Below are 17,548 nucleotides of genomic sequence, written 5' to 3'. Positions count from 1 at the left end.
TCATCAAAAGCAGCTTGATTGTCAGCAATGTTGGCCCATTCCAGACCATTCTTCATCTTGTAAATAAACATCATGGCATGTTGTCACAACCTGTCTTCCCTCAAACCGAATAAATCAGTGAACTTAATTACACGTAGATTTTAATCTTAAAATTTCTCATTGTTTTTTAAATTAAAATTTGCATTAGTGGTTGATTTTTATTGTTAAAAAGAAACGTAGTTGATTACAAACCTATTAATTTGTACCACTAATAGAAATTCGGGAATTAGTTAATAAATTAGTTAAGAATTGGGAAGCTTCAACCACCTAGGAGAATGCCCACCCAATTTTATTTTTTAAGCCCCAAAAAGTTTGGTTGGGGAAATAAGGAAGAATGGACGAGATAAGAAGTAAAGTCTGGCAAGCAGATCAGACATTGAGTAGACTTTTTGCTTTAATTGTTATTGTTGAATTTCTTTAATGGTTGGCCTCTCACACTTCTGAATCATCTTTGTATAGGAGAAAGATTGAAGGAATGGCCCAACAACATTTCATTTCACTTGTCCATTGCACCACTTTCAAAGTTCATTCAAAGTTCAGCTATCAATTTCCTTTTGCACGCCAACCGAGACAGTGAATTTGCACAATGTCAGGAATTGTAATATTATTAATAGTAGTAGAATACCAAGTCTGTAGTTATCTCCCTCGTCAATAGTCAAAAGTGTTATTACCCTCGTCAATACGATTCTCTGCATTAAATAAGAACCCACAATTATTTTTTTGCTTCCATCAACCAACCGAAATTGGAATAAGAATCAAGTCTATTTTACACTGTGTTAGTACCCTGCAACCACAACAAGACGAATATATATACACGGCATTCCCTTACAAAACCCATTTTTTCTTCATTTGCTTCTGTGTCGAACATGAATTGCATTTGGATGGAGTATGCCTGAAATTTGGTATCTTTTTTTCTCTGATACAATCAAAAGCCCTCAAGTGAACTTCTTATTCAAACGACTTGTTTAGCTTAAGAATTGGCATTCAGTTCAAAGGGCATGCTTTCTACACCTTTTGTGTGTCACGTGCAACATCCCATTAACAAATTCTTGACTACCAACTGTTATTGTGGCAGCAGCGAATGAGCTTGGTATGTTTGCCAACCTTTTACATCTTGTATTTTATTTTATTTTATTTTAATCTAAGAGCTCATGCACAATAAACGTTCTTGCCAAAGTACATATATCGATAGTATTTTCTTGATTGCCTATGCCAATATAATGCCAGAAATGTTCAATTTTGCTTCCTATAGTATATTTCAAATAGGAGGGTTACCTCTTTTGTGTTTCTTTGTTGTCACATGCACATATTTATGAAGGCTTTTAGTAGGCCTATTGCTATTTGATTGACAATAGAGTATTAATTTGGACATTAATCTTATATTGAAATCTAAATGTAAAAACATGCACAATGAGTAGGAATTGTTAATCTAAAGAAAGGATTGTAATTGCTTATTGAATTAGCGTTGAGTCATTTGGGGTCTTGAGGTGTAATCCCTTATTGGCCACAACCTCAATCATCTTTCTTTCCAACTCAATATTAACGAAACCTTTCTACTATGATGGAGCAAGCTTAAAAGGCTTCATTTTCCTTGTCCGTTGCAATCAATAGGGTGGGATCATCTCAACCTTCTTAGACATGGGTGTATGGTTGAATGTCTCCACCAAATTGAGGATACTAATGCAAGAATTGGACCATTGAGCAGTTGTAGTCTCAGTTATGCCATATAAAGATGGTTTCCATTGGTGAGAAAATTCTATAGGTGACATTTAGCAATAGTTTTATTCCTTATTAGTTACTAACTTACACTCACCATAATTACTTAGATCTTTATGGGAAATACTTGAAACTTAGATTTCATTCAAATCATTGACTCCCTTTAACTAAAACCATAGGAGATTTATTCCACCATTTCCCTGGTGGCTTTGAGTGTCAAGTTGGTGTTTATTTAAAAATTACTCCTTACTCATTAATCGATTCAAAACAAAATTACTATGATTGATAATAAAAATCTGAACATTAGTGAACATGCGATGCTCTTGACTGCTTGATTGGACTGAATTTAGTCTTGTCTTGAAATGAAATAACCATTCTTCCAAATTTTCTTTTTCTTGAGTGGTTACCCTACCATTATATAATCTTGAATCAATACTTTAATTGTTTATTTGGAATGTTCAGACATATACTATACCAAATTAGTGAGATGTCATCAGGATAAAGATGCATTTATCTGATAACTTAATTTTGGGCATATTGTGTCCTATCGTATAAAGTTAAAATTGATGAATAGTGAATGTCTATGACTCTATTTTTGGTTAATGCTTAAATGTTGCATACATTTTTACTTTGGAATAATGTTGTTCTAAATGGATGAAAGCTCCTAGTGATTAGGACATTGAAAGTATGCTTTCATCTGATAAATCAGGAAAGAATAATATGAATCCTTCTTATTATTATCCAAGAATTTTATGAGAAGCTTGAGATTTATGGTGGGATAATACTCAGAAATTGTCATGCAACTCAAATATTTCACATGCTATGAATGTTGTATTATGATAACTCTTACAAAATGCATATTTTATTGAAATAAGTTATGGAAATGCCTATGTGTAGATAGTGCATATTGAGAAATTGTAAATGTGTTCATTGACTTTTATGTTGCATGAGTGCATTATGTTACCTTTCGAAATGGATGGAGATTTTTTTTTTGAATATGTTATAAATAATGTATTGCACAATTCCATTACTTCTCTTGGTTTACCTGGTTAGTCTTCCTCGATGTTGGGCTAGGTATCTTTCATTTTAGGAAAGATTCCTGGGAAGCTTATCAGCTTCGTGGTAGGGTGGTAAAGCACTCCTACAATATTCTTGGCCTTATGTTCTTAGACAGGTTCTGGAGCTCATTTCAACTTGGTCATCGTGGTTAAACCATCTGGTATCTGGTATCTGGTATCTGGTAACGAAATTATGGTTTTTGTTAGATTTGAGCATATATGTATATGTATTTTTTTTGTTAAAGTTAATGATAGTTAATCAACTAATGTTGACTGGTCAATTTTCAAATGACTTTGACTCTTGTTGAATATTTTGCATTATACGGAGATTGTTGATGTGACATTGGTTTTGCAGGGGCAATCCTTACATATGGTATCAAATCTCTTGGTTCCACACTTGGGCCTTGAGTTCACTATGCTAGACATACAACTGTAAGTCAACTTGTTTCCTCTATGTTGTATGAATTGATGAGATGGGTTACATGTTGTGTCTCTCAGATATGATTATTTTTTATATACAAGGATATGAAGTTCCTTATGCATGTCATGATTTTGAGTTGAAATTGCATTCCTTAAAAGATTGTCAAAATGGAAAGTTTATGGAATGACTGGTAAATTGCGTACCTCATATGTTTAGGATTATATTTACTCTAAATCATGTGATTTTATAATATGCATATTGGAGTATTAAAATTGAACTATTGAGATAGTCAAAGGATGGTTGACTTTTGCACTAGGCTATGAGAGCCTACCAAATGGAAATTTGGCTTGTGATAGCAATGAAAAATGTTTTTTTTTTAATTATGTAAATGACATGTGATTCACATGTGGTGCAAGAATTTATTTCTATTTTATGCTAGATTCATGAGGTTCATTGAGTAACCTAATATGATAAGTAGGAAGAACATGGATTTCATTTGCAAAAGTATTACATGTTTCATTATGCATTTAGAAATGTGTGATTATCAAGATAAATTGCATGTGATGCATGAGAAGTTTGGTTATGTTCTTAGCGACCCTTGGACGCAAGGTATCATTAAACATCTACTCCCTCTTATTGACTAGTGAGAGTCATTGTGTTCTAAGTGAATTGGGTTTTTATTTTATCATGTTTGGTTTCATGAACTTGGATGTGATGAAGGACTAGCTTGAAATTTTATGTTCTTTATGACCACTGAGCCACCAATTTCTTATGTGACCTATTTATTGTGACTCTTGTTCACTTTTATTATGGTTTTGTATCTCCTTTTTGGACTTTGACTTGAGAATTATGAATCTATTTTTGAAGATCGATATTGAGGTGGCTAGGGTGTGTGCGTATTTTTGATGATGCTAGTCCTATGATTTGGAAGTGATGTCATCTATGATGTTCATTGTGGAGCATTGATAGGATGTATAAGGGAGTAGATTGTGAAGAACATGCCACTCTTATATGTGAAGAACAATCATATATGTGATAAATAATTTTCAAAAGTAATCAAACAACCTTGATATAATGATTGTACCCTACAAAAGGAATAATCATAAGCGTTCTCTTTAATAAAATCAGAATTTGTTGAACATCTTGTTGTAGAGTAGCATTGAGATGTGTACTCTCCTTCATGGCTGGGTGTAATGTAGCAATTATGGGAAAGATAGATGGATACTTCATGTTTAGTTTCTTCTATATGCCAGTTCTGTAGAATGGAAACATGTTGTTCTTGTTTCTTCTACTAATAAATTTGGCTTTATAAGTGCTTGGCCAAGCCATTTGATTTCCCAAATAATGCATATGTGTTTATGTGGCTATGTTTATCTGGTTTTACTACATATGTGTAAATGTGTAGTTTAATTTTAATTCCTTGCTACATTCCATGATTAGGCTACTAGGCACATGGTTGCATGTAGTGTGTTCCATAGTTGCACCTAATCCATTTGATCCATCTTGTTTCAGGAAGCTAGGCTTCTTGTGTCAAGGTTGGGGAATTCTTCATGTTAGGAAGAATCCTAGGGGAGGTTCCACTCCATGGTTGGTGAGGTTAAAGCACCTCAAACCATATTTTATGTGATGATTTAATGGTGTGAAGGTCATACATCAAAACATGTGCTTATATGTTGGTTAAGCACACTATGGTGATAAGATGGGCTTGAGGGCCAAAGGTCACTAAATTGATAAAAAATGGATTTACTGATCTTGCAAGTGATTGATGAGCATACCTAGATGATTTACTTAATGGTGTTGATCATATGGTAGATGATAATGCATTTATGTGATGTGCTTATTGTTCCATGTCTGATGTGTCGATCAACATTTTCTATGATGCCCGTTGAGGTATGATGCTTTAAATTGTACTTCATGTATTTATTAAATCATGCATTTGATGGATGGATGACGTGTAGGGCAGCATCCTTGGATAATTTCATGTGTTACATTCTTAAATGCATAATTATTTGATAACTTGTGAACATGGTGAATGAAGTAGTTGTTCACTATTCAACCTAGGGTTTTGCTTTCTTATGATATGTTGCGTTCAACAATTTGGTCAATAATTGGTTATGAAATGTAATTTTATTTGAACCTATCATTTCGACATGTAAGTTGGAAACTAGAATGAAGTTGCATAATTAATTGGAAGATATTGCTTCTACTTGTTGAATAAAACTATGTGTAGTCAATTTCAGACTAGCCTGACTTGACTTTTGGCCTATGTGGCAAGTGAATCAAAATGTGGTCTTCTTATGGAAATGCAAAAAGGGTATGTATAGATCCCTATTTTATCTACTTGATAATATTTTTGCATTGGTGTTATATATATGTGATGATCCACCATGCATGCGACTTCTACTCTATAGAAAGTTGTTGACCCCTTTTATTTAGTCTATCTGGTCAATGAATAATGATCAACAATGTGGTCATCTTGAGTTATCTATTTGACTCCTAGTCGATATATTGTTAAATATAGACTTGGTAATTATGTACTCGACTTACACCTTTGGTCAATATATCTAATTGGATTTGGGTTTATTACCTAATGATGAAGAATTGTGGTTCAATGTTGCATGATACATTTGACTATGTGGCCTTTATATCCTTTATTTATTTATCATAGTGGTTGGATACATGTTACTCATTTTGAGCTAAATGATGCAGTGTGATGTAGATGCATAATGATGATTAATTCTTAAAGATTGCATTGATGATGTTATATGTGCATGTCATTATATTTCATTATGAATTATATGTAATGGGATTGCATTACTTGATTATGTTCCATGGACATTGGCCTAATGATGTGGATGATTAATCACTTAGCAAGTGCCACATGTTAGATAGTATATATGGTACACATGGTATGAATGGCTAATTATATTATGTTACTCATGATCAAGATGTGATTAAAAGATGAGTTAAGAAGTCATTAAGTTGAACCAAATTTTGACTCCTAATCATTGAATTGATCTCCTTGAGAAACTGATATTGTGAATGAGCTAAAGGTATTGTGAGTGCATGAGTATGGTAGGATGTGGATAAGAAGTACCTACTAATGAGTAAAAATTGACAGGTGATGCCAAGGTATGGTAAGTGCATAGGTATGTGTGTGATATCATGTGATTTCGAGGCAATATGTTACTAATTTTGAGACTTTTGAGATAAGGAAGTATTTGATTTCATATTTCATTGGAAATTTGATTTGATTTATGATATATGATGGACTGAAATTAGGTGTTGTTCTTGTAATGCAACAGAGGGAATGACACATTATCAGAAAGTGGAAATATTGTCGAAGAGAGGTAGCCTAACCTTGTAAAACTATAGAATGGTAATGGAATTCACACACTCACATAGGAAAGTTTTTCAAATTATCAAATAATTGATATGCTTATTTTAAGTATTTATGTTTTTCCATGAACTGTGTTACTTCAATTATGTGTTATGGAAGGTTGTATGTTAATGTATCTAAATGCAATTAGATTTCATTCAAGTGATAACTTTGACCAAAAAAAATTAAATAGAGGGTACACAATCTTGTTGATTCTTATAGTACCTTAATTAGAATATATGCATACTTTTAAGCCTTGAAACAATGGAAGTCAAATTGTGAAAAATTGTTCTCTTTGGTTATGGATGCAATATTCATCAAGCATCAAGGATGATGCATCTCCTAAGGGGGGAGGGATGTCACAACATGTCTTCCCTCAAATTTTATAAATCGGTGAACTTAATTACACGTAGATTTTAATCATAAAAATTCTTATTGCTTTTAAAATTAAAATTTGCATTAGTGGTTGATTTTTATTGTTAAACAGAAACATAGTTAATTACAAACCTATTAATTTGTACCACTAATAGAAATTCAGGAATTAGTTAATAAATTAAATTAGAATTGGGAAGCTTCAACCACCTAGGAGAATACCCGCCCATTTTATTTTTTTAAACCCCAAAAAGTTTGGTTGTGGAAATAAGGAAGAATGGAAGAGATAAGAAGTAAAATCTGGTAGGTAGATTAGCCTTTGAGTAGACTTTTTGCTTTAATTTCTACTGTTAAATTTCCTTAATGGTCAGCCTCTCACACTTCTGAATCATCTTTGTACAGGAGAAAGATTAAAGGAATGGCCCAACAACATTTCATTTCACTTGTCCAATGCACCACTTTCAAAGTTCAACTATCAATTTCATTTTGCATGCCAACCGAGACAACAAATTTGCACAATGTCAGGAATTGTAATATTATTAGTAGTAGTAGAATACCAACTCTGTAGTTATCTCCATCATCAATAGTCAAAAGTGTTATTACCCTCATAATATGATTCTCTGCATTAAATAAGAACCCACAATTCATTTATTTTTCTTCCATTAACCAACCAAAATTGGAATAAGAATCAAGTCTATTTTTCACTATGTTAGTACCCTGCAACCACAACAAGACGAATATATATACATGGCATTCCCTTACAAAACCCACCTTTTCTTCATTTTCTTCTGTGTCAGACATGAATTGCATTTGGTTGAAGTTTGCCTAAAGTTTGATATCTTTTTTTCTCCGATACAATCAAAAGCCCTCAAGTGAACTTCTCATTCAAATGGTTTGTTTAGCTTAAGAATTGGCATTCAGTTCAAAGGGCATGCTTTCTACACCTTTTGTGTGTCACGTGCAACATCCCATTAACAAATTCTTGACTACCAACTATTATTGTGGCAGCAGCGAATGAGCTTGGTATGTTTGCCAACCTTTTACATCTTGTGTTTTATTTTTATTTTTTTAATCTAAGAGCTCATGCACAATAAACATTCTTGCCAAAGTACATATATGGATAGCATTTTCTTGATTGCCTATGCTAATATAATGCCAAAAATGGTCAATTTTGCTTCCTATAGCATCTTTCAGATAGGAGGGTTACCTCTTTTGTGTTTCTTTTTTATCACATGCTTAGATTTATGAAGGCTTTTAGTCGGCCTATTGCTATTCAATTGAAAATAGAGTATTAATTTGGAAATTAATCTTATATTGAAATTTGGATGTAAAAACATGCACAATGAGTAGGAATTATTACTATAAAGAATAGATTGTAATTGGTTATTAAATTAACGTTGAGTCATTCGGGGTCTTGAGGTGTAATCCCTTATTGGCCACAACCTCAATCATCTTTCTTTCCAACTCAATATTAGCAAAACCTTTCTATTGTGATGGAGCAAGCTCAAAAGGCTCCATTTTCCTTGTCTATTGTGATCAATAGGGTGGGATCATCTCAACCTTATTAGACATGGGTGTATGGTTGAATTTCTTCACCAAATTGAGGATACTAATGCAAGAATTGGACCATTGAGTAGTTGTAGTCTCAGTTATGCCAGATGATGATGGTTTCCATTGGTGAGCAAATTCTATAGGTGACATTTAGCAATATTTTTATTCCATAATAGTTACTAACTTACACTCACCATAATTACTTAGATCTTGATGGGAAATACTTGAAACTTAGATTTCATTTAAATCATTGACTCCCTTTAACTGCAACCATAGGAGATTTATTCCACTATTTCCCTAGTGGCTTTGGGTGTCAAGTTGTTATTTATTTAAAAATTACTCCTTACTCATTAATAGAGTCAAGACAAAATTTACTATGATTGATAATAAAAATTTGAACATTAGTGAACATGTGATGCTCTTGACTGCTTGATTGGAATGAATTTAGTTTTGTCTTGAAATAAAATAGGGTTGTGTGAAGGAACCATCAAAGAACATCACCCAATTTTGGTGTGTGAGCATCAAAATTGATTCATCAGGGAAATCAATGTTCAGTGGAAGAAGACTCTGCATTGGTGCTTCTACTAGTTGATAAGCAATTGTTTATCCTTTGATAGCTTTCCGATCAACATATTGAATGTCAAACTCACTTAAGATCATGACCCACTTAGCCAACCTCCCTATTAGAGCTACCTTGTTGAGTAAGTACTCCAATGGATTAATTTTGGAAACCAATCATGTAGTATGGGTGAGCATGTAGTGTCTCAACTTTTGGGAAGCGAAGACAACTACCAAGCAAGCCTTCTCAATGATGATATAATTCATTTTATAGGAAATCAACATGCAACTCAGATAGTAAATAGCTCTTTCTTTGTTATCATTGTCTTCTTAAGCTACCAAGATACCCAAAGATGTCTCTATTACTGAGATGTACAAAATCAGAGGCTTCCCGTAGATAGGAGACAACAAGATAGGTAGATTAGCAAGGTATTGTTTTATCTGTGTTAAGCTTCGATCACAATCTTGACTCCAGTTATATTTCACACCTTTATGTAGAGTTTTGGTAAAAGGTTGTGACATGTTTGCTAGTTGTGAGATGAATCTGTGAATGGATTGAAGTCTTCCTTGTAATTCCCTCATCTAACTGAGATTACGGGGTGGAGGCATGTCCATGATTGCTTGAACTTTCTCTAGATCAACCTCAGTTCTTTTTGCAGACACAATGTAACCAAGTAGTTTTCCAGATGTTACACCAAATACACATTTCTTGGGATTAAATCTCATACTAAATTTCTCCATACGATCCAAGATAGGTCCCAAATCTTGAAGGAGAGTATTGAATTTTGCACTCTTAACCAAAGTATCACCTACATAGTCTTCCATTTTTTTATGCATCATATCGTGGAAAATTTTAGTAGCTACCCTATGATGTGTAGCACCAACATTTTTCAAGCCAAATGGCATCATGTTCCAATAGAAATTTCCCCATGCACAGGTGAAAGAAGTCTTTTCTTGATCTTCTAGTGTAATTTTGATATGATTATAACCAGAAAATCCATCCATGAGTGAGTACATTTCATATCCCACCATCATATCCACTATCATATCAATGTTAGGGAGTAGAAAATCATCCTTCGGACATGCTAAGTTCAAATCTCAAAAATTTGTATAGACTCTGATAGATTTTTCATTCTTGGAGACTGGAATAATGTTTGATATCCATTCAACATAGTTAATAGTGCGTATGAAACTAGCTTTTAGAAGCTTTTCCACTACAGCTTTGACCAATAATGCAACATGAGGATGAATTTTCCTAAGTTACTATTTGATTGGTTTAACTCCTAGTACAATAGACAAGTGATGCATTATGAGATCAGGATCTAATCTTGGCATGTTTGAGTATGTCCATGCAAAGTTTATCTTTTTCTCTTGGAAGAAAACAATGAATTCCTCTTTTTCTTCTAGAGATAGCGACGGTGCAAGATGTATCATGTGAGGTTGTTCCTCTATTCTCAAGTTGATCGGCTGTGTTGGTTCTATCAACACTGATTATCTTTCTTGAAAATGACTAGGAAGTGCATCATATATCTCATCTGTAGGTGCCTCAAAGAGGTTTTCACCCTTAGATACGTCTTTTATTTTTACTATTTTAGGTTTTGACACTACCACAATGTGGTTTTCACCATCAAACCTTCTATTTTTTTCTTTTTGATTGTATGACTAAGATATTTGATGCCAACCTCAATCATGTTGACACTTTGTTCACTAGTGGAAGACATTACTGGTTTGATAGTTTTTAAGTAGTAGGCAAGAGCATAATCATTATGGAATGTGAAAACTTCACTAGATGCATTAGAATTCTAGTCTATGAGCTCGGGATAGGCGACTGAAAGAGATGTGGTGGGTTCCATTGCATTCACGATTTAATCATTAAATTCTTGGACAAGTAATTTGAGACCTAGAGCAATTTCGTTCACAAGTGTGTTCAAATGCCTTAAAGGACTAATGCCATTAATCAAAGACCCAAGGACACTAGTTGGATGGGACTCATCCGACCTGACCCTAGATGATTCACCTACTTCAAGGAGGTTTTCATAGACATGAACTTGATCTATGTCTTTGTCTATAGTTGCTTCTAAGAGAAAGTCAAATTCATACTCTTGAGAATCTATACTATAGGGTGATAGACTATAGAATTCCCTAACAATGATGGGAACAAACTCTCCTTCATCATTTAGATTTTTAAACTGACACTCAATAGTAAAGCATGACTAGACTCTCCTTGCTCTTGTTGGGTATGATGTGAATCAGTAGTATCATCAAAAGAATCACTATCACCATCCATGGTGCTAACACATGGTACAAATTCATCTAGTTCTATAAAGAATTTAGCCAGATCATTAGGAATTGGATAAGGATAGGGATCCTGATCGTCAGCATTATCTTCATGGTCATCAGACTCAACTTGTGACTCATATTCAAATGAACTCTCAGGTTCTGGTATGAATTTGTTAATCCCTAGATGGAAGGGGACCTTCTGGAAACCTATGTTGATCTCAGATTGGTTTTGACAATTCAATGTCAACACATGTAAGTCATTTACTTAGTTCATGCCGAGCTAGTAATGCATGTTGAGTATACTATGTAAATACAAGACCATGCTGAGTTGCAATGAGTACCAAGTCACTCATGTGCTGAGTCACTCAAGTGTTGATCAGATAGACCATGCTGAGTGATTCAAGTGCCAAGTGAACAATAAATGTCGAGTAGTTCAAGTACCGAGCCAAAAGAAAAATTATGGTGTATGTCAAGCATCAGTAATTGCATATGCCAAGTAACACAGATTAGACTTTTTTTTTCTTATGGCACAAAAAACTATGTCAACCATTTTTCAGCTAACATAAGGTTAGATTTTGATTCTTTAGAGATAAGGATGAATCTACGTGAAAATTCCCTATGCAATTAAATGCAGCCATCAGAAAAAGGGAAGGTTTAAGCAACAAAATGAATGAATCTTAGCTATAGATTCATACCTAACCCTAAGCTAGCTTAGTCTTCTCAAGAAGGATGAAGCTCTAAACTTTTTAAGTAGAGAGAAGAGATTTAAGATTAGTGTGAAGGGGTGAATGATTGAATTGAACGTGTGAACAAGATAGTTTGTAGAACATTCAAGGTGACTTAGCTATGAGAGTGAATTGAAAAATTAGTTAAGTGAAGAATAAAGGATATAGGATACAACATTGTTGCATTAGATCATGAAAGGATTCATTAGAGATTGAATAGAGGTGATATGTTATCAAGAAAGTAAGTGACAACCACAAGATCTATGTTGAGACATTTGGATAGGTGATTTTAGTTAAATCTCCTAAGTGAAGTGGTCCTAACAGGGCTTACCAAATCCTTTAATAGGGTGATATTCCAAATGAGTGATCAGAAATCCTTTAACCAGACACACTTCTAACAGGGTATTGAAATGCTCTAACAAGGTGGGACTTAACAGTCTTTGTGAGCCTTTAACAGGGCAGGCCTTTCACAGGGCAGGCCTTTCATAGGGAATAAAATGTTTCATGGTCAAACCACTGTAACCTTAATTGGCTACACTTTATTACTGTAGTAGTGAAGATTTGTGGGTGTCATCCCCACCCTAGGTTTACCTTCTCATTTGGAAGGTTTTTGGGTAATCATATTTGGTGTCAATGTGTGTGTGTGTGTTTAATTGCTTACATGTTTTAGATGCATTTTCTTTACATGTTATTTCAGTATGTTAATGCATGTGAGGTATGAATGGTGAAATTTTTATGGGTCCCCAAAAAAAAAAAGTTTGTCTTTCCCACTTGTAATTCCAACAATTGGTATAAGAGAAAGGTTCTCAGAAGGAGAAGCTTTGCAGCTTAGAGGTAAGATCTTGAAATGGAAGTCTACAAATTAGGAAAGGCCATTGAGAACTAGGAGATCAAGATACATCTTATACTACATCAACTGAGTGAAGCCAAAGATGCTTTGAAGAGTTCCTTGAAAAGAAGGAAAGAGATCTCTATAGTAGAGAATGACACACAATATAAAAAGATCGACACCACAAAGCTATTTGCAGATGGTAACTCTAGTGAATTTGATGCAGCAATTATAGATCTAATGGAGAAGAATAGAGAAAAAGCTAAAGAAATCATAAATCTCAAGTTGGAACAAGAATCACAAGCTATACTTCTATGTGAGGTGACTGAACAAATGAAGAAAGCCATAGAAGACAAGGCCATGATTGAAGAAGACAAAAGAATGTTGGCAAGTAGATTGGAAGAGAAGTCAATAGAGATATCCAGGATCTCAAACATGTAATTAGATACCTTAAACCAAATGATGAATGTTCATCATGAGTTGAATGTCAAGGACATTGAGATAACTACATTGATGTTGCAAAATGAACCACTGCAGAATGACCTGAAAAGAGAAAAGGAATTTGCTAAAAGTTTTAACAAGCCAAATGAAGCCATCAAGTACTTTAAGAAATTACTAAAATCTCCTAGATCGAACAAAAATACATTAGGATTGGGCTACATAAGTACCGAAGAAGGAGAATCGTCCAAAGTTATTGAGGCAAGGAACAACAATTGTAAGAATTCAAAACCTTCTTGTCATAATTGTGGAAAGAAAGGACATACTACTAATGTGTGTAGGAGCAAGAATATAAATCATAATGTCAAGCCTAAGAACATGGTCCATTGTCATAAGTGCAATAAACAAGGTCGTCAAGCGCATGAATGTAGAACCAGAGCCATGCATGCACCGAAATTTGAAGGATACTACTACAACTGTCAGGAGTATGGACATAGAACCTTTGAATGCAAATCCAAATCCACATGGTCATCAAGCAAGCCAAAAAAGGTAAGAAGCTATGGAAACTCTTATAATTGGGATTAAAATACAAGATATAGCTCTCACTATTGTCAAGAATATGGACATGTACTTGAGAATTGTATTAGGACTCACTTCAACAGTAACTACAAAAGGTGGTTGAGTCAAACCACATGCTTTAGCTATTTGAAGACTAGTCATATTAGCAAGAATTGTCCAACTAGGTCCAAGGCACCAAGTTGTGAATTTGATAAAGGCAAAGGCAAGGCAGATGTTGAACACATCAAGAATAAGATGAATAAGACATGGAAGAAGAAAGATTGTTGTAGTACATCAAATGGAGAAGGGAACACTTCACCCAATAGGTCAAGTGGTCACACCTCATCAAACTAAGCAAACAAGAGGTATGTGGGACTAATATTCAAAGTATTGTATCATACATTAGCTCCAAAAGAAGTTAGTACTAAAACGACTGCATTAGCATGAATGAAGATGCAAGTTATTGCTGAAAATTCAAGATTAAACTTTTAAGTTTTCATGTTATTTCCGAGCATGAAAAGTTTTAAATGGATGCCAAGTGGAATGCTAGTTAGTGTCAAGCTGCCGCTTGAGCTAGCTAGTAGATGTTAAATTTGTAGTAGCTGTTGAGTGATCGTAATACTTATGGATGCCGAGTAAATATGAAATCATGTTGATTTCGAGTTTACAATTGTACAAGCACTAAGCATTAATTGTAAGGTTTTTGAAGGGTACATGGTTGTTTTTCACTCATTTCTCATCATTTCAAATTCGAGAAAGAGCTAAAGGTGTGGAAGGTGATTCAAAAGTTTGTTTGAAGCAACTACAAAGATCTCACCAATGATCTCACTCACATTCTTCAAATCACAAATGTATTTATTCACAAGCTGAGCTACGCAGTTTACATTTGTAGAAACCCTAGTTTGTCAAATTGGCATCAAGCTCAAGAAATGTAGAAGGAAAAGAAGTCTTGAATGTGCAATTAGTCAGTAATGATGTAAAGCAACTAGATTTTAAGGAAATCTTGGATGTTGGATATAAATAAAACTCATAAGGCGCATTATCCATGATTCCCCCAAAAGTTATTATGGTACAGGATGTTAGAAAATGTTATAACTACAAGATAGGTGGAATTGGTGATATGGAGTTAAGGGAAGCATACGACAGATTGTGTGAAAATGACATCTTAAAGTAAGAATTCAAAATCGTTGAAAGGAAGGGTTTGATGCGAGCCCTAGAATTCCCCACTATTTTCAAAACTGACTGGATAAGAATTATTTTAAGTAGAATCCATGATGGATCCCTATGGCTAGAAGGAGGGCCAATAAAGATTTCAAAGAGAATAATTCATAGAGTGATTGGTTTTCCAACCCTAGATTGGCCAAAGACTCTGCAAAGTGACTCAAAAGAGGCAATAGAGAAGAACACAGGAGCCAAGTGGAATAAGCATGGAATGACAATAGATACCATCATAGATCCACCAATAAAATTTGAAATTAGGGTCATTTCTCACAAATTTTATCAATCAAGTAGATTGAACATCATACCCTGTATTGCAGTGGATGTGGGATATAAAATTGTGAAGAAGGATCATACCTATGATCTAGCTAAACTTCAATTGCAGCAAATAATGGAGAACCTTGGAGCAGTCAGGAAGACCAATAGTGCTTAGTGCAAATTTGGGTCAATTCTAATTTGCATATTTTTCTATGTATAGAACACATTCCCATCTTTTGGTAAAATAGGATGGAAGACAAACGAGACAGTTGCTACCCAGATAAATGAATACATTGAGAAAATGGGTTAGAATTTTGAAACTATCATGACAAGCTATTTTGAAGACTTTAAGAAGTCTATGAAGTAGAGGATGAGAATACCTATTTCCTTAGTTGAACAATATTACAATGACATATGTTTTCTTGTTGATATTGATTACACTTATGTACAGGCTATTATACCTAGGGTAAGATGGCTAAGACCCTTAGGATATGAGATTAATGTTGATGAAGCCTTAGTTGCCATCACTGCACTTCTTGCTAAAGAAGTTGATAAAACAACCAAAATATTTGGAAATTATGATGTGATGAAGTCCAAAGTAGAAATGGAGTTGAAGATAGCCTCCACACTAAAGAAGAAAGACAAAGTGGTGAAGAAATTAAAGGAAAAATTCAGTGAATGTGTTGAAGAAGAAGAAGAGGAAGGTGATGATGAGGATGAAGAGGAAGAACATGAACAAATTAAAGAACCTCTTGCATTAACCCAAGGCATGGGTGAGGATAATGAAGAAGAAGAGGGTGTCAAGGAAGAGGAAGCCAAGGAAGCACCAGTACATGTCAAGCCTAAGAAAAGAAAGGCCAAGACACAACCTGTGGTCAAAACTAAGAAGGTTGCAAAACCTAGTCCAACAAAGCCAACAACACCAGCCACCACTCAAAAGGCCAAGGAGAAAACAAAACATAAAGAATAGGGAGGCCATGAGTAGAAGAAATAAATAAAGAAGTGCATTGCTCAACCAAATTCAGATGAAGAAAGAATAGAATCAGATGATCAAGACCAATTCAAAGTGGTAAGTCATATACCACCTTCTAATTTTGAGAATATGTATGAAAATATTAGAAACAATGCTAATTTGTCTGGTCTCAAGAATGTAAGTTTTGATAATTTGGAAAAAGAGGAGGAAAATATAGTAGAAGAAGCCCTATATAAAATGATGTCCAAATTTTAAAATACACCATTATAATTTGCCAATTCAGTACTCTAGTCATTATATGATTTAGTTGAGCAAAAATGGCACTATTGTTTAAATTTTGAAAAATAAATAAGGAGACTACACTGGCCCAAGTTATGATAGAACTAACAAAAGGGAAAATTGCTAAGGCAAATAAGAAATATGGTGGAAGGTTCACACCAAAATATAAAGCCTTTAGCATTCTCCAAAATGATATTGAAGATGTTGTGAAGAAATCCACTCAAATGTCAAAATTAATTTATGGATTGACATCTATAAAGCAAGGAGAGAAGGACCCCCTTGAGGGTAAAGATGGTGATAAAGAAGAGGATGACAAAGAAGATAGCAAAGAAGAGAAAAAAATTGAGGAGAAAACTGAGAAAATGGACACTGACATGGCAACAGCTGACCAAAAGCATGAGGAACAGAATGTGTGAGACACACAAATGCTGAATGTTAGTCCTCCTCATGACACAAGTGCACTTGCAGAGACTATAATTGTCAAGGATGTCTCTAATGCATCAACTAAGAATATCAATCCTTTAACTGCAAAAGATTTGAAAAAGATCTTAGACCAATCTACATTGCAAGCTCAACTTTGCACTAATCCAATTTTGATCAGTGTAGAACTTCATAAGGTAGTAACAAAAGTTACAAGGGATAAGGTGAACACACAAGAACCACCTTCTGTCATCCCTACTATTACTAGTAATTAACCCTTGATTCAAACAACTAAAGATACATCTATAAAGGTTGACACAAGTGTCAAAGAAGACATAGTTGAGGAGACGTAGACTACCACAGAAGAGGAAAAGGAGAAAAAAATAGAGAAAATAGGATAGATAAATACATATGTACCTACAACAAAGACACAAGGTGCAACTCCAGTCATTGTCATAGTTCAAGAAAAGGCTTAA

The sequence above is a fragment of the Cupressus sempervirens genome, chromosome 2, assembly GCF_028749045.1.
Source record: "Cupressus sempervirens isolate cs-2001-9-10 chromosome 2, ASM2874904v1, whole genome shotgun sequence".
Taxonomy (NCBI): Eukaryota; Viridiplantae; Streptophyta; class Pinopsida; order Cupressales; family Cupressaceae; genus Cupressus; species Cupressus sempervirens.
Note: the sequence above shows the minus strand (reverse complement) of the source record.